General features: G+C 34.8%; 1 long non-coding RNA gene across 1 annotated transcript; it reads left to right on the top strand.

The window, feature by feature from the left end:
* The first annotated feature begins 13,156 nt into the window (after positions 1-13,156).
* On the top strand, positions 13,157-15,314 carry LOC136822870 (uncharacterized). Its single transcript, XR_010848955.1, has 3 exons — positions 13,157-13,266; positions 14,368-14,418; positions 15,278-15,314. It is a non-coding gene; the product is annotated as an uncharacterized lncRNA (long non-coding RNA).
* The last annotated feature ends 4,281 nt before the right edge of the window (positions 15,315-19,595 follow it).

Genomic DNA, 19,595 nt, shown 5'->3' with positions numbered 1-19,595 from the left:
CATCGCCTGAATGTAAAGGTAGGTGCCATAGTAATGCTTTTAAGAAACCTTTCCATGCAGGAAGGTTTGTGTAATGGTACCCGAATGATTGTTAGAAATTTACACCAAAATATTATTGAATGTGAGATCATTTCTGGTGCACATCAGTGAGATCGCCACTTTATTCCTAGGGTGGCTCTCGACCCAAATGATACTGGCTTGCCCTTTTCATTCAAGAGGACTCAATTTCCTTTGAGACTTTCTTATGCCGTGACCGTAAACAAAAGTCAAGGCCAAACATATGATAAAGTAGGTATACTTCTTGAAAAGCCTTGCTTTAGTCATGGCTTAGTCAACTTTATGTGGCTTTTTCCCGGGCAAGATCTTTTGAGAGTGTCAAGATATATATCAAAGACACTAATCATCAGGGAAAAGTTGGTCAGACTTCTTTCACAAAGAATATTGTTTACCGACAGATTTTATAGTTGTTTAATGGTTCATTTGTTCATTATTAAGAATTGACTTTGATGAAAGGGTCACACAACTGAACATTTCATATTATTCAAAAGTTAACCAAGACAGTTTATAAAGTGAAAATTAGACATCCTTGAAAATTTTAAAATTTAAATTATAATTGTTTTTGGCCCTTTCATTGAAGTCCAATTAGTTTGATTGACTGTTTACTGAAATTTGATTGTTATCTATTGTGTTAAATTCAAATCAAAGCTGCTTACTGACCTGCTGCACAAATTTAATTTCATGTTCATTTGACAAAAATTTATTTTGACACGTTTGTTCATTTACAATTTACATGCAACTCTAAATAATACAAAATTTCCTTTTCTATATTTCCATTTTGAATATTTAACTCATGATGTTGACTAGAATGGTTGACAAAAGGTATTGAATAGAACACATCCCAAATCAATTACGTTGCTTATTTATTTCGATTTTTAAATTTTTACAAAAAGCTACATGATCTATTATAATGTATATTTCCTTAACCCATAACAATGTGGAACTTGCAGATGTGTATGTGTATGCTATTGTTAAATATAAATTAAATCCTCATTAAAACACAATTGATATGAAAGTTGCAAATCAAAAATAAAGATGCAATATCAATTTGAATAATAAAAATATTAATGTTTCTTTATCCTAATGACTCCTACTTTTTTTGAATCATGACATTAAATGTGTACAGAAAGTCATATACTGCATTGTTTTATTATTTTGTGCTGAGTTTGCACTATGAATGTTGATAATGTTTTCTTACTGTTGTAGTGTTATAGCTACAAATCTTTGAAGCATGCTGATAGTGTTTGTTTCACAGATGATTTTACTAAATTTTGAAGTTTTTTTAAAGAGTTTGCACTATGAATGTTGATAATATTTTCATACTGTTGTAGTGTTATAGCTACAAATCTTTGAAACATGCTGATAGTGTTTGTTTCACAGATGATGTCATACTCTCATATTCAGGCTTTTTCGTTAATTTTGAACAAGTTTTCTGTTATTTGCTTTTGTGGATTATTCGTTGATAATCAATTTTTAATGCAGTTTAAGCAGCTTTGTACCCTAATATTGAATCCGTTGTTTGCGTGTTTTGTTAGGGTGGGGTACAAATGGCTTACCTTCACGAGGTGTACCCTGTTACACATTTTCGAAGCCTACGTAAATAGGCATCGACTATGTCAACTGAAAGCCATTACCCTACAGTGTGCCAACGAAATATCGAAATTAGGCTTTGTCTTGAAAGCTTCTTTTAAATTAACTTTGTACAAGTCTCATCAAATTCCCAAATACATATCATATTTCTGTGGCACACTGATTTAAACTACTAAATGTATCTGAGAGAATGATATAGAGATGAAGGCCCAACATAATTTAAAGGTCAAACAAGACTTTGGGGTCACCATCTCTAAATTAAAATTAAAACTAGCAAAGGTGGAACGATTGTTGGAGAAAGAAAGAAAAGTCAACGTAACGAAAGAGCAGGAGATAGAATTTTTAAAAGAAGAAAACGATAAGTTGAAAGAAGAAAATGATAAGTTGAAGAAAGAATTGAAGGGGAAAGATGAGAAACGTTTAAAAAAGTCAAGCAGGAAGGAAGAGCTGAGGGAGAAAGCATTATTGTCACGTAAAGATTATGTCACATATAGGAAGATTTATGGTGGTCCATCGACCCAGAAGTCGTACGATTTTTGGAAGGCTAATAATGGGGAAAATACGAATTCATTTATAAAATCCTGGGCAAAAAAACAGAAAATGAGAAAAAATGAGAAAATGAGAAAAAAAAAACAGAAAAATAATCAAATCGTTCCAGCTAATAGAACAACTAATAATGTTTGCGTCAGGATTTGATGATATAGTAATTCCTCCTTAGTTTTGTTCACAACCTTTTCTCATACATTTACACCAACCTTTTCAAAATCATTTCACTTTTCCTTTAATACTCTCCGTTATAATTACAAGCGCTGTGTTTTAAATACTCAAGAAAGAGTATATATCTTTGCCATAAATGAATGAGATAATCGTTAAAGTCAATTGATTCACAGATCAACGTCCTTTTTTTGCCTCTACAACAAATAGAACTTACACTCAATAAGCAATTTAAACATTTTACCAGTGAGTGCGTCGAAACATCTTCATATTAGACTCAGTAATCACACTTTGATCTTAAGCAGTTTAGTCACATTCTTCTGGTATTATTAAACATTTTACCTCAAATCTCCAGCTAATCCAACCAGTTTATTGTAACATCAATTGTCCAGTTTATTTCTAAGGATAGTTTTTTATAGTTCCCTGTGCATGGTTCACACAGGATTCTACATACACGCTTTTTTTATAAGAATAGTGTACTTTTGATGAGGGTCAAACATTTTTAGGAAATTGCCAAAATTGAGACTGAAACATTCTTAACGTATTCTTACTTTTTCATACTTGACTTTAAGACAAACGTGAGAAATGATCAATTCGAGAGTTTGGGACTTTTGAGTGCATATTGGGAGCTGTAATTGTATTTCTTTCTCAAAGTTTCAATTTACGTCTAACAAAAGAAGCAGTTTTTTCTGTTAACCTAATGCAAAATGACTGTAATTTTATCAAATTCTGATAAACTCACCTTAGAGAGTATTCTTAGAGTATTCTTACAATTTGGCCAATTTTCACCCTGATATTCTTTTAGAAGAGATTCTTATAAAGAAAGCGTGTATATAATTATTATTTAGTCGCCTGTGCAAGGTTCACACAGGATTTACACGTATAATTATTTTTTAGTCGCCTGTGCAAGGTTCACACAGGATTTACACATAGAATTATTTTTTATTCACCTGTGCAAGGTTCACACAGGATTATAGATAGCAAGTAGAGAGTTAATAGATCAGCCAGTGCAACTTTGAAACGACATGCAGTTTGAATTTTTTTTGGTTCGATTCTTTCTGGGTAAACTAATCTTATTTGACATTAATTTCAGGTCTCAGGAGAAGGGTTTAGACTTTCAGTATCATTCAGAATTACCTTTTACCATTATAATCATTAGGGCTAGGATAGTATTTGGCCTAACATGATAGAGTGTTATCTATTTCAAAACCATTCCAATGGCATATAAAGCATGATTAAATTAATTTTTGTGTCTCTTTCAGTAAATTGAAATTTTAAAGAATTATCAAAAACAGTATGATTGGTTCAAATAACAACAATGGTTCAAATGGTGATAATGGTCTATACAGAGAAGGTATGTAAATATTTTCTTCCATTTGATAACCATATGATTCTTTTTAGTGACTTTTCAAAATAATATTGCTTTCTTATGACTTACCTGCTCATTTATTATAGAAAATATGGTGCGTGAAATGATCGCAAGCGCTTACCAATTCGACATCTTTAACAAGACACAACATTTTGAAATTGAAAAAACAACCGTAAGAATGCTTTTTTTCGTTATACACATTATTATACATTCACTTTTCAATTTGTTTGTGTGCTTTTTATTATGACCATTTTCAACCATTTAAAGTGGTGATTTTTTTCGTTCTATAATCTGCTATAATCAATTGTAAAAGGGGTTACGCACGATACGAAAATCTCGTGTTCGCAAGCGAAAGGTTTTTTACACTACATACCGTAGGATTGCTAAACTTCGTTATATTCCCAGCGAAACTTTCCGATTACTAGTGTACAACGAAAACGGACCAAAACGCCACAAAAGTAGATTTAACACGATTTTTGCCGGAGACGCCTAGAAGCGAAAAGATCCCGGAGATGGGGCAGGTATGTTTTCCCGGGAATGAGAAAGTTAGCCTTTTTTTACGATACAATTTTAAAAAGTAGTACCCAGCCGTTTGCGTGATGCGTGATCGGGAAATAATTCGAGGCATGATTTGGGTTATTTTCGCGATACTTGCGTGGTGAACAAACCTTCTTTGGTAATTTTCATGATTGTCACGAGAGCAAGGAAAATTTTTATCAATGCATTTTAAACATGTAAAAACTCTGGTGAACCAAAAGAAAGTTGATATTCTATTTTCAAAACAAACTGCTTTTTTGAAGTTTTTTTCAACTCAAATATCTTAAAATTTCGACTTAAAATGAGATCATAAGGATTTTTTGAGAAAAAAAATGTCTTAACTTATGATACTTTGTGCAAAGTAACGGAATTTCGTTCCGTCTTTTTCTCTTTTCTCTTTTTCTTAAATCAGGGGCAATGTATATCTACAAAAATTGATCTTGTTTCAAAAATTGAGAATATTTTACAATAAGAAAACCAAAGGAAATAAGAAAACTTCCATATATAAAATATTAGAAAAAAGGTTTAATATATATATAAAATATTGGAGAAAAGGTAAAATATATAAAATATTGAAAAAAAGGTAAAAAATTATAGCATCCAAAAGTTATATTTTTTGAAATGCATGCCAAAAAGTAAAAAACTTTCAAAACAGGGAAACAATTTCATAATTTCCAACAACATACACTTTGTTAAATATAAGAACAATTTTATAAGAACAACGAGGCTCAAAATCGCCAAAAAATAAGAACAATTTAAGAACAATGCTGAGCCTGAAAACTACTCAATTTCAAGCAATTTAGGGGTCAAAGTAATAAAAATTGGGTATAATGCCTAAAATACCTCACTGACATCCTATTAATAAGAATATGATATGATAGAGGCTCAAAAGTGCAAAAAAAAAAAAAAAGAACAGTCGAGGCTTTACTGGTGTAATGCAAAAGAAGAAAAAACAAATCTCATATATACTGGGAAACATTTTAATAATCTGAAAGAACGTCGAAAGGAAAAAATTCCCCTAGCAGAAGGCATTTTATAATTTTCAAAAGCATGCTGCAAAAGCAAAAGATGTCACATAATTGGCAATCATAATTTCCAAAAATATGAAAAAGAAAAAAAGTCGTCATGTCAGGATATTGCTTGAAAAAATTTTCAATTGAGGCGCAAATAAAAAAAAAGTAGTGTTTTCGGAAACCAGCCAGGTGAAAATTAATAATTTTCTGATCCGTCCGCAGATTATGGGTTCATCAATATATAGTTCATTATAAAAAAAATCAAGTTGGATTTGTCAAGATTTGTTTGTTAGTAGTTGATACATTATAGTATATTCAGGGCTTACTTCTTACTGTTTGTACATAAAAGTTACCTTTAAAGTTCTATTTCAATGATCTTATTACTTAAAAAAGTTATCAAAAAAATCAAATAAAATTTTTTTTTCTGGCCGGCCGCATGAAAGCTTTTTTCCTTCACCCGCATTCCGACACTACATTTTTTTATTTTTGCCTTACAGCAAAATTTTTCTACATTTTTAAATGCATGGAAGAGAATGTCAAGTTCACAACAAAAGTTTTCCACATTTTAAACGCACTGGGCAGAAAATGTCCAAATTCACAGGAAAAATTTCCACGTTTTAAACGCACATGGAAGAAATGTCCAAATTCACAGCAAAAGGTTTCCACGTTTTATACGCATGTGGAAGAAAATGTCCAAATTCACAGCAAAAATGTCCATGTTTTAAACGCACGTGGAAGTTAATGTCCAACTTCACAAGAAAAAGTTTATTCCCACGTTTAAAATGCTCTTTTGGAAGAAAATGTCCTTAAATTCACAGCAAAAGTTTCTACGTTTTAAATGCATGTGAAAGAAAATGTCCAAATTAACAACAAAAGTTTTCCACGTTTTAAACGCACGTGGAAGAAGATGTCCACAGCAATAATTTCCACGTTTTAAACGCACGTGCAAGAAAATGTCCAAATTCACAACCAAAAGAAAAGTTTTCCACGTTTAAAATGCATTTTAAAACACAAAGGGAAATTCAATCATCAATGTACTGTATCAATTAGTAAATTTTGCTCTGGGTTTAAATTTTAAATCCAACCACAACCATTTCCTTGGCTTGGGTGCCACATCTAGATATCTACCATCTGTCTGACCATCATAAACGATAAAAAAGTTAGTTCAAACTTTTTCGATGTTAAGTAGGTATTTAATTTTTCAAATATAGCATGGTCAGATTTATCGACAAATATTCAGTCACCTGCCTTGTTAGAATTTGTGTAAATATACGGGCAAAATTGAAGTTAGTTTGTTGTGTTGTGAAAGTTGATATAATGTCCTGTTTTTCAAGAGATTGCACAATCTCGCATGCCAAAACAAACGAAACATCGCAAATCCAGGAAGGAATAATAAAGAACTTCATCATCAACCATTTCTTGTAACAATCATACAAAAATCATGATCCAATTCAACTCATTAAAGCATAAAAACCAAAGAAAAATAGCGAAAGAGCAGTAGCAACCAGTTGTTTTATTTTTGCCACCATCTTTATTTTGACTGTTGGAAAGCAGTATGGTCCGATCAACAATACGCTTCCGAGCCGGGCGACGTTTCCCGATTGACAAGGAGGATGGAGCGCCGTGCCCATATTTTCTCGCGACGTTTCTTGAAGAAATGACGTCTTCATCCTACAATAAAAATACTCTACTGTTTTTGACGCCGGAGCTCGATTTACAAAGAGATTTGGAAAAAATCCATTACGTAATGCTTCCAACAGACAGTCGGGTGCAGGCGACAATTCTCCATATTGGGACTTAAGACAGTTGCACACGACGACGAAATTCTGAATGGAAACGAGGCTAAAAAAGCTGAAAAATCGATTTTATCACCCCGCATATCAGCTTTTTTTCTCGCGCTTTTGCCAAAAGAATCGCACTCGCTCGCTGCGCTCGCTCGTGCGTAATAAATGTGATGTTGGTATTGAAGCGTTACTCCCCACCATCCAAAGGGCTTATGGTGCGTTCAGCTTATCTACTCCTCGGCGGGTGCGACGCCGGGTGACGGCTAGTTTAATACTTAAATTTTAATTTCAAGTTTCAACATAATCAGAACATAATACATGGATAGCAAAAATGTAATCCAATATGTAGTTCACTACCTACATCTGAATACACCGCTTAGGAGTGTCAACTGCGCACGTGCACAGACTTGTTCCGACGAGAGCGTTCTGTAAAATACACACCGCCTTATCTCGCTAATATTTTTTTGGTAGGTAAACATTTTAGAATCACGCAGGAATTTTGGTTGAAAAGTGCCTTCTTACTGAGTATTTCTGGCTTGAAACTTTGAAAATATAGATGAAAATGGTGATTACAAGCTATCATTATGGCTCGATGAAGAGTGTGAAAAGCACAAATCAAAGCAAGCAGATTGCCCCTGTGAACCCCCCCCCCTTCACGTAAGTACTTACTTACTTTAACTTGTCTAGTTTAAGTTCAAAATTTTACATTTCTTGAATCCCAGTGCCCGATATTAAAGTAACCCCTTTACTGCCTTAGCTTTAAGCCACTTTCAAAGTTTTCTATACATTGTAGTAATCCGAGCGATGATACTTACGACCAGCAGGAGAATGTGAAGTTCAAACCACTACGAGGATACGATCCTTGACTTCTATCTAAAGCGCCTAATACACTGAAAGCCTACGCTATGGTTAGCATCTTCTCAGACATCCAAGATGCCCTTCAGGAACTGAAGTATCTACAAGAAGAACACGGAGATGGAAATGTACTAGTTGGTATTGGAAAGGCGTTGGGATCAAGTTTAGCTGCAACCGCCGAGAGTGGAAGTCACATCATCCGAGCTATTGGTGGTGCGATACACGATGTTTTCGACGGAATTGGAGATCTGGACGAGAAGATAGTAAATAGCCTTGGACATGCCGCCTCTGAAGTCATAACGGCGACTGGAGGAGCGGTACAAATGTGACAACAGGGCTTGGAAATTTCTTTCACGGCATCATTGGTGGAATATCGGGAGTGATCAAATGGGTGGTTATGCTTGTCATCCTTGGCGCCATTGTCTGGTTAATGAAACGCACTGGAAGCTGTAACCAACGATCAAGAGACGAAGAAGTCCAACAGGAAGAAAAGCTAACAGAACCAGAGGAAGATCACGGAATGACACCGATGTTCATTACGACAAAAGAGAATAATACCACACGGATGACTCCAGAAGACAAATCAAACTTGTTATCCATAGCAAGTCGACCAAATGGCGAACAAGGTAAAACCGACCAGCCGAATCAAAGTTACTTCACCTGAACGAGTCACCAAACAGATTTACAACACAAATTGAAATCCATCTGGCAAACGATTCACCTCAGACGTTTATGGTATGGACCTTTTTGGTACCCTCTTCCTTGGCCAAATCATTAAACATAAAACAAAAGGCAGTAATTGGATTCATTGATGTGTCAGAAGTAGAGACAACAAATGTGGACAAAACTACTCTGTCTCTAATGAAATGTAAGAATGTGAACATGACTAGCCATCAATAAGTGCTTGACAAAGATCAATATTTTTTTTGTATATAGAATTTCATAATTAGGTGTAGGAAAAAATACATATAAAACAAAAAAAAGAAAAGAAAACAAAACAAAACAAAACAAAACAAAAAAAAAATTATATAACATATATAATCGTAATAATAATAGGAAATTTTAGAACTATTTTGTATACAGGAAATTCTGTTTTTTCTTTATAAATAAATCTTTTAACATTTTACGACAAAATTGGTGTAATGATGATGCCACCAACATGAATTGAACAGACTTATCGACTACGGTGGACTTGAACTGATGAGGACATCAGTAGGCTATGGTTGGGAGGAGTGTGATGAAGCGTTTTCATGTAATCAGAAACATTAATTGCTAAAACACAGGAAATCAATTTGGGGGCTAACGACACTTCCGCTAGGCCCCATAAACGATGTTATATAATACACAAAACGTATTTCGTCCTGGTCCTAACGACAATCCATTGTGAAATTGCATATCAGACAAATGATATAAAAGGACCCAAAAATATGACAAGAGGAGAGAGAACAAGAGACGGAAAAAGAAAGGAAAAGAAGAAGGTCGGAGAAAAAGAGAACGGTCGTGAAGTAGAGCGCAACAAGATCTTGCAACTACAGTTCACATCGGATGACTTATGCCTGAACGGATGACTTATGTCTGAACGGAATTACGCTATCATATACCACACGTCTGGAAGATAGAGACTAATATATTAAGTAGGTTTTATCTGATTTTCTAATCGTCATTTTTGTAACAAGTTCTAATTCAAAATATTACTTTTTATTTTATATCCCAAAGTGGAGATCTATCTTGTCAGTTTCTTGTGTCTTGGCCTTTTTATATCTTCATATATAGATCGTGCGAAAGCTACCTGTTTGAACTCGGATTGCGTGACACTTTAGGAAGAATTAGGGTCTGACAATTCAGTCTTTTCATACACAGATAAAATACCCGTGTCACATTTGTACGAGTTGCAATGCGGCTCAATTAAAGATACGTGTGAGTTCTTATATATCTTTTGTCAAATGATGCAATAGACGATATCGGCTTTCCGAATTCTCCCCGAATGATTACCCATGATGCATTGCGCAAAAAAATTCACGGACAATATTGACTTACTGATTTTTTTTGCGCAATGCATCACGGGTAATCATTCGGGGAGAATTTCGTTAAGCCGATATCGTCTATTAATATGCAAAAAAGGATTGGAGCTCGTACAAACACATCAAGACGAGTAATGGCTATGTCAAAAGTGTGCGCTATATAAACCTTGAAAGATGCTTACCCTATTTCCCATTGAAGCTACCAAATTGACGGAATTTTAGAACTCCTTCTGAAAATTTTATTTTGTCTTTCAGCTATCACTTGGAACTTTGACGTAAAGAAATAAGAAATTATTAAACGGTTTAACAAGACAACATTTCGGCTGGTAATGAATAAAGATTCGGATGCCGTCGACTTTAATATAAGCATAATGATAAAATGATTGATAAATATATACTGTATTGTGTCACAAACCCGGTGGTACTTCTATATACTGTAAAAATCTGACAAATTGTACCCGGTTAGACCAACTTTCAAACTCCATAAATTCATTAGATTCAGATGAAAGACGAATCAAGCTTGCAGCAGAGTATGGTTTGGAAGAAATTAAGCGGTGGTTTAACACTGGCGAAATTATGCAGTGCAACATAAACGGCAGACAAGGTTACCAAAAGTTTGAAACGTCTAAAATGAAAGCCATCCTCCAAGCAACATTTCAAAGATTTAATACTTCAGAACCCCTACAACAACACGTTGAAAAAGCAATTACAAAAAATCTTAAGAAATAATTCTGCATGTAACTTGCCATAAATACGTATGTTGAAATTGCAGCCAAATAAGAAGCTTGTGCGACAAGATATTCAAATGAAAAGTGGCAAATGTGTCATGGCTGATAGATACTTTTGCCAAAACAAACTCAGCATCAAAAAGCAAGATCAGAGTGGTAATGGCCGATAAGGACATTAACGAAAGGCATCGAATTTCTGAGATTTTGGGTGTTCCACTACTCATTTGCCTCTTTCATGCGTTGAAAGCTTTTAAACGGGAAATGAGCAGTTTGGAGCTTGCAAAAGATGAATCGACACAAGCAAAAACCCTGTTTGAGAGAATGAGTTTTTAACTTTAAAGTCTGATAAACTAAAGCAATATTACACAAAATTCTGGCAACCCTTTATTAAAGAATGGATTTAATGCTACAAAGCTAACCAAGGCCATTTTATGAACGAAACTGATAACAGACTTGAAAGTTTAAATGCAAAACTTAAATCGGTACTAGGATTACATAGCTCGTTGGAGAAGTTTGTTCGTGTTTTTTTTCGGTACTGAACACCCTAAGAATTGAAAGAGATCTTTTGGCCAATGAGTTCCAAAAACTTAATCAACCAGAATCAAACAGTTTTTGACCTCAAATGCTGCCAGGCATGTCTATGAGGAGTTATGTAACTCCACAAAAACAACTAAACGTAATTCCACACTTACTACCTGTGATTGCATATTTTCGAGTTGAATGACTTGCAGGCATATTTTCTTGTCACGTGTTCAGAAGCAAAATGTGAACTCTTTGTGGAAGAACTTTGTGATCAACGGTGGTCAAAATGCTATTACCAAAGCACTCAACGGTTGTTTATACAAAGATCTCGTGAAATTGGTCCGTCTGATTTATCAATCAGCACAAGTACTAAACGTTCTTTGTCAAAATTAAATCACAATGAAAGATATAGCAAAGCTCTGTTGATATGTAAGAGTCTTTCATCTCTTGCAGCAGAAACTGGTGGTGAAACTTTTGCTTCTCGTCTAAAGACTCTAGCCTGTCTTCAAGAAATTTGGGAAAAAGGAGAAGAAGCAAGAATTGTTTCAAACTCGATTGGTATGATTCTTTATTTGTTTTATTTAGTTTTTATTTAGAACAAACTATTTAACTGTTTCGGGAATTTAGTAACGTATTGTTTTAATAATTTTGATACTAAAGTCTATTCCAAAAAATTGGCAGTTCGCACATTTTGATAAATTGCTCCTGAATGAAAAAAGATATAATGAAAAGTAATACCTCGTTGGAAAGATAATTCTGAGCAGACTACTTAAATGCTTTAAAATCTTTTAAAAACTTTGAAAATCAAGATTTCACTTCCGAGAGCAATGAATGAAAATGTGCGAACTGCCGATTTTTTTGGAACAGACTTTAGATCCGATGTTAATTACCTAAAAGAGGATCTGAGGATTTTACCTTTTATCAAATTCCATTTTCTTTATGGATACCCTGTACTTAATTATATTTAAGAGTGAAAATATACCTCCTAAGATAAGGTGTCTACTTCTGCTTTCTAAATTATTTTTAACTAATTCATTTGTTCTTTGAAATAATGGGGTTGAAATCTTCTTTATCAGAACATGATCTAATTCTATGCTCGTTTTCAGCTGACATCAATGGTCCATCGTCTGTCCAATCAGAACAATTCGAAGAACGTGGTATATGTAGTTTTTTTTGCTTTCTAATTTCCTTTGGAGAGTGTTTTTCTGGAAGGTTAGTTTAACTAACCCACTCATTTGCTCTTTGAAAAGGGGCTGGATCTTCTTTATTAAACATTGACTTAATTTTCTGCTCGTTTTCAGCTGACATCAATGGTCCATCGTCTGTCCAAACAGAACAATTCGAAGAACGTGGTATGTGTAGGTTTTTTTGCTTTATAATTTCCTTTGGGGAGTGTTTTTCTGAATTATTAGTTTAACTAACCCATTCATTTGCTCTTTGAAAAGGGGCTGAATCTTCTTTATTATAAAATGACCTAATTTTCTGCTCATTTTCAGTTGATATCGGCAGTCCATCATCTGAACAACCAGACAAATGTAAAGAAGGTATGTAGATTACCTCAAAAACTATGGGTTTTTCTTAATATTTTACTACGAATAAACGCGTAGGGCGTTGATTTTTTTGAGAAATAGAAAATCATCCTGTAGATCGAATCCTTTGTAACCTCTACCCTGAGACCTGATACCAGGGTTGCTTATTTCAATGATATAGGATGTTCAGCTTTTAACATACCATTCTCTACTATTCATGATATGCACCATTGCAACGTCCTCCACGGACCCAAAAGCTGATTGGTTGCTAGTGCAACCTGTTATCGCCGTTAAATCAACGATAATCATTAATTTCGCAAGAGTCTTAAATCAATGATTGTCCGTGATTTTTAAGTGCCGTGTCCGCCGCCTTGCGCTCACTCATCTTCATTTAGTTTGCGCTTTAATACTGGTATCCTAGTTGCATAAGCTTCCCCTGCATTCTGCTCATACTTCAGTCAGTGCCAATCGACTGTGCTCTTATATCCAAATTGACAAACACACATTGCTAGATATCTCGTTATGGATTCTAATAAGCAAGAAAAAGGTTTGTTTGTTTTATTTTTTTCAAATTTCATCACAAGAATCATCAATCAAGTGGTGGGTATATCATCTGACATCTGATATCATCCACAATCGATATAATAATATGGATCAGTTTTAGCTAGTGCTAGTGCGCTAGTTAGTAGGATGATATGGATCGGTCATTATGATGGATCAATAGGTCGACAAATTGGTTGGTTGACGTATTGGTTAGTTGGCAGGCCAATGGATTGGTTGGTTAAGGGATTGGTAGTCAATGGATTGGGTATAGGTCGGCGGATTGGTTGGTTGATGAATTTAGTAGGTCAACGAAGAAGGTAGGTCGACTAATTGTTTTTGGTTGACGAATTCTCAATGGATTGGTAGGTTTATGGGTTTGTTAGTTGATGGATTGGTAGGTCGGCAGATTGGTAGGCCAATGGATTGTTTGGATTGATGGGTCGGCTGGGGATTGATGGTTGCTCAACGAATTGGTGGGTGGGATGGATGAATTGATTGGTCAACGAGTTGGTAGGTCAACAGATTGGCTAGTGGATAGATCACTAGGTGGATAAATCGTGAGGTTGTTTGATCGTTAGTAGTGCGATAATCAAAGCGCTAGACAAATGCCCACTGAAAATTGAAACTAGGAATTTATTGAAATATTTCACTAAAGCATCAAACTTTTTTATTTTTTTATATAATTATGAAATTAAAGTTTTAATTTTTTGGAAATCATAGGAAAATTAAAGTAAATTTAAAATGATTGAGTGAATATTGGGCGGACGGGCGTTTTGGAAGTATGCTTTGTCATACTTCTAAACAACTGAAACCATCCGGGGATAAGTAACATGAAGTCAAAATACGGGCTAACATGCATAGCCCTCAAATAAATGACCTGGCTGTTCATTAAAAAACAAAGTTAAATCAAAACAAAAATGGTAGAGTAAAGCTGCGAGCGGAGCTGCGTAGTTGTATTTTGATGACCAGCCAGGTAATTCATTTGAGGGCTATGCTATGTTAAATTTTGAGTACAAATGTAGATGATTCAATTAAATCGAGGAGTAACTTATACAAATTTGAAATTCTTTTTTAGGTTATTTATGATATATTTTATATTTGTCAGGAACAACTAACAAGAGAACCTTGAAAGAAAACCAACCATCATCAGTTAAAGGTATACATCATTGTTTTTAATGTGATGTTCTTCTTCTTAAAATCTAACTATAAGCCGATATCGGAGAAATACAAGATTGTCTTGCTTTCCTATTCTTTTCCCTAAAATCCTTTAAGAATCTACAAGTTACATTTTGTACATTAAAGAAGGGTATAATTAGTTTTAAAAATCATTTTCAAAACATTATTGAGAGACCTTAATAAAAATGAATCAGGCTCTTTTTTGGAAGAACCTTTAGAGAAAATAGACATATTGAAGGGGTTAAATTGCTGGTAAAATTTTAAAGAGAAGGACGAAAGGGTGAGTTTTTTACATAATATTGAGAAGGTAGGTTACAAGTAAATACAGTAATTGAATAATTTACTTGTACAAATTACTGACCGATTATCAATCTAACTAACTAACTGACATGACATGACATCAATTACTAAAATCACGATTACTTTAACATTGGACACTTCGACGTTGGACAATTGACTGGGAGACTTTACAAAACATTTTCACTTGGAATGTAAGTTTTGAATTTCAAAGTAAGGAAATTTTAAAACGGTCGAAAGTTAATCGAGTACCCTTAATAAAAGATGAAGCTTTGAATGAAGCTCAAATTGTTCACAATCTGTTCGTAAAACTTTTGATAAAAAATAACCCTTGTGTAGAGTGGTTGGCAAACGATTTCTCCAACTCCAACCCTGACCCTGACCCTAACTGATAATAATGAAACTTCTGTCTACAGATCCACAGATTGCAAAATAGGCTTGCATCCTGAGGTATGATATCGTTTGCTGACCGTGTATATCATGTGGCTAGTTGAATCATATAGAAATAATGTTTACAGAAGGTTACTAATTTTACTTTTTAGATAGTTGTACAGTAAATTTGGAAGGTGTTGATCAAGGTGGATCATCTTTAAAAAAGCAGAAATTAAACAAGGTAAAATGATAAGGCTTGATCGTGGAATGGTAGCTATTTCTATACAGGAAAATAATTTTGAACCTCTTCTATTAGTGTGAACATTCTTTTAAGATTTGGATTTAAAATTTTTCTCAAGTCACGATTTCCTGTTATTTTTTCTCAGTAAAGATTTAAAGATATAAATACTTTATATTATTTTAGTTCTAACTGTAACCTCTTTTCCTTTCATCTAGTCTTGTCAACACTGTAATAAACCGCTAAACATTAATGCCTGCCAGAAATGTGGTTCTTGGGGCAAAAAGCAAAACAAGGTGAGAAAGATTTTTTTGTGAATGTATTCTCTTAAGTTAGGACCATGTAATAAATATAGCAAGATTTTCAGTTCTCTAATTTGATCTTTCAATATAAGGCTGCCTTACCACAAAATGTGTGTATCCATAATTCAATAAATTCCAAAGAGGTAAAAGGAGTCGAACCCTCGATATGATGGTAGTAATTTCAAAACTTGTTAAATGTTTTTATGGCATTCTTTTCCAGTGTTGTCAACATTGCAGAGAGCCCATGCCCAGCAACACGTGTAAGAAGTGCAGTCTCTGTGGAATGCAGCAATCTAAATTGACAACCACAATGGATGACATCCCAAAAGGAAAAGTTGACCTGTTAAAATACTTTTTGTTGTGCCTTTTGCTGTTTAAAAAAACAGCCTAGAAACTTTGCAAATGAATGGGTCTTTTTTTGCTCTTTTTCATTATTTACCTCCTTAGTATAACCAATAATACAGTAAACTTTTAAAGGTTTTATAGATAGATAGTAAATGAGTTTGATTCTTTTAAATTTTTTAAATAATTTCATAACTAAAAATGTTATTTTCAGCGTGTTTCGCTTCTTACCTTTAGTTAAATACCCTAAACAAGAGGTGTAACAGCCATTGCGTTGTGCTTTATTTGAGTGGTGAGCAAAGGGCCCATGTTGATGGATATGCGACTCCTGGCTTTACCACTCATTTTATGGAAAGTCTGGTGGTGGAGAATAATGTCGTTTTTGGTGATGTTATCAAGGAGACATTAAAGATTGCTATATAAAGGTATACTATTCACTGTCTAACAGCATCTGTTTTCACAATCATGTGTCCTTGATGACCACAAGGTCTCCTGGCTTCATGTTTCTCGTTTCGCTCGTCCATTTTGACCTTTCGTTAAGCGAGGACAGATATTCTTTCACCCATCTTGACCAAAACGTTGCGAGTGCCTTTTGGACTTTCTTCCATTTGCTCCCTAGTCTGGATGCCTCGCTCATGATTGGATAATTTGGTGCAGATCGACCAAGAAGAAAGTGATTTGGAGTCAGGGCTTCATAATCGTTTATGTCGTCACTAACAGGTGTAATTGGTCGGGAATTGAGGGTTGACTCTACCTCAAGTAATAAGGTGTGTAAAGCCTCCTCATTAAAGAGATAATCAGATGGTCTGAGATATTTTGCCTGCAGATAGCTTCTAGGATTTTAGGAAAAACCTCTAAATTTTTCGGTGTACTTATTTTCCTAACTCAAGTTATGCCACTTTGAAATTTTGAACCTTTGCTTGAAAACAATAGAAAAAAGTGTGAAAAGTCCCTGAAAAGTCCCATTTTTCGAGATTTCAAATTGGCATAACTTGAGTTAGGAAAATAAGTACACCGAAAAATTTAGAGGTTTTTCCTAAAATCCTAGAAGCTATTTGCAGGCAAAATATCTCAGACCATTTGATTATCCCTTTAAACATTCTGTCACCCACCGTTGCCCTCAGTGCTCTTTTTGTCAGCTTGACCATGGACTTCATGGCACCATCCATCCATGGCGCGACGGGTGGGTTGAACTTCCATTCGATGTTGTTTGCTGAAAGTTCATTAGTAATCCTTTTCTGGTCTGATTTATCGAGTGCCTCCCTTAATTCTCTCTCTGCCCCCACAAAATTAGTCCCGTTGTCACTTCGGATAACCCTGGGGTTACCCCTTCTTGCCCTGAATCTTGCCGTGTCGTCATGCAAGTGAACAATGAACCGTATCTCTTTGCTGCACCAGTGGTTCTTCTGGTTCGTCTTCCTTGTTTGATTAGCATTGGACCAAAGTAGTCCACTCCGACATTTTGGAATGCGTGACATCTGGAATCAACTCTTTCAAGTGGTAAGTCAGCCATCAGTGGATGTTTCGTCTTGACACTCTCTTTTTTGCAGAAGAAGCATTTCCTTAATATCTGTCTCACCTTTGATTTTGCGGCTGTGATCCAAAATTTCTCCCTCAGGATGGACAATGTTGCGTTTCTTCCTATGTGATGATGTTTCTCATGTGTATGTCGGATGATGAGTGTGCTGATCGGATGTTCTTTATATAAGATGATTTGATGCTTCGCTTGGGTAGGTAACAGTGCTTTTGAAAGTCTGCCTCCTACACACAGAAGTCCTTCCATCTTTGTTGGCTGAAGATTCGTCAGTCTTTGTGCGGACAAACTTGCTCTGGATTCTTCTTGAGAAATTCTGCATAGTTCTAGAAATAGCATTGGTCAACATCCGAGATACAGAAATACTTTCAGATTCTACCCGATGATCATTTGTCTCCGTAATAAAACAAGGAGTTGGCCCAGAAGCATGATTTTACAATAAATCAATACAGTTTCTCCATTTTGAACCTTGACACCACGACTTGAGGTAAAGCCGTTTTGTAAATAGAATGTGATACCTTTGTAGGTTTTCTCATACAATCTTGCGAATTCGCCTGTGATGCGTTTCCCAAAACAACTAACACCAATCCACGTACAGCATTCTTGAAAATCAAGATCAGAATTCAATGTTTCATTTTTACCCATCCGTGGGGTACTGATAATTTTACCAGATAAGTTGTTGTTGTTACTATTTCTCGAAGTTGATGAAGATTCACTTGCTGAGGATGAATAAAGTAAACCTTGCACCTCCTTACGATCCAAACCAAAAAAATTAGCATATTTTAGTGGTCTTAACCTTTAATACATTTAAAATAGCATATGAAGCGGTAGTTATTTTTAATGAGGATACATTTCTACCCAAAATAACATTATCAGGCTCCTCCACAATACTGATTATTCCTTTATCAACATTGACTTTCTGAGATGTTACATTGAAAATAGGTAGTCCAAGAAAACTTTTACTTATAGAACAAGTAACTTTGTAATAGCTGTCCTCTCCTTTTGCTAATCTTGTGGATTTGTATCCATCTGTAATAATACAATTTTTGAACTGCCATCCTTCACCTTGGACTATTCTGCCTTTAGCAACACAAGCAAGCCAATATACTTTTAATCTTTCATTTCTCTAAGAAGTATAAAAGCAAATTTAAATTATCAACTATGAAAATCCTGAAAACAATTACTTCCACCATTTCATCTAAGGGACCAAAACAATCCTTGCTTCCCTTCCGCCGCTTGAAATAAATTGCGCGAAAATCTACCATCTTGAATATTTTATCGGGAGATCAAAACAGATCAGAGATCCCTCGATCCCTTCCTCATTCCGGTTGAGATCCCTCTAAAAAAAGTTTGAATTGTCGAGCCTATAGGACTATAATTTGTGCTCTTTCTTGCATATTTAACAGATTTATTAGCATAAATTCAAAAATGACATAAATTAGAGTGCTTCCGTGTATTTTTCTCTCAAAAAATAACAAATACCGGTACTTTTGAGTTAGCCTCTCTAAATCGAAATACAGAACTTTAGTTATCCCCGCAAACCCCAAAGATCACCGTGTAAACTTCAACCCAGAAAAATGGTATAAGGAAGTGTTGACAAAAGATCTTTTTTAACAACTTGGGCCGTTAAGGGTTTCATGAAATATATTTCTCAAATATAATAAAGGTGGGTTCAAAGCTCACCAAGTCACATAGTGTCACATTTCATTTTGTAAGCCTAATAATATTTCAATAAGCAGTGTCCTAAAAATAAAATAAAATCAATCTGAGAATGTTCAGCTTGACAGATCTCTTCCTGTGAACAGTTATGAGCGCTGAGAAAGGCTCAAGTGAGAAGAACTCCACAACCCTCACCAGAGAGGAGACAGAGGTGGTTGGTTGGTTTCTACCAATATTTCTGGAAGGAAGTTTTCCCATTAAAATATTGTCAATTTTTAAAGTCAACTTTTTTTAATGTCAACTGGACAGCAATCAATCGGTTTTTCCTTTTTCCACCTCAAATATTTATTGGAAAGGAAGTAGGAGAATAATAGACATAAAGATAGCTTTTTTCTGTAAAAACAAAAGTATAC

This window comes from Clytia hemisphaerica, unplaced genomic scaffold, assembly GCF_902728285.1.
Source record: "Clytia hemisphaerica strain Z4C2 unplaced genomic scaffold, Clytia hemisphaerica genome assembly, whole genome shotgun sequence".
Taxonomy (NCBI): Eukaryota; Metazoa; Cnidaria; class Hydrozoa; order Leptothecata; family Clytiidae; genus Clytia; species Clytia hemisphaerica.
This window is presented reverse-complemented; position numbering and strand designations above follow the sequence as displayed.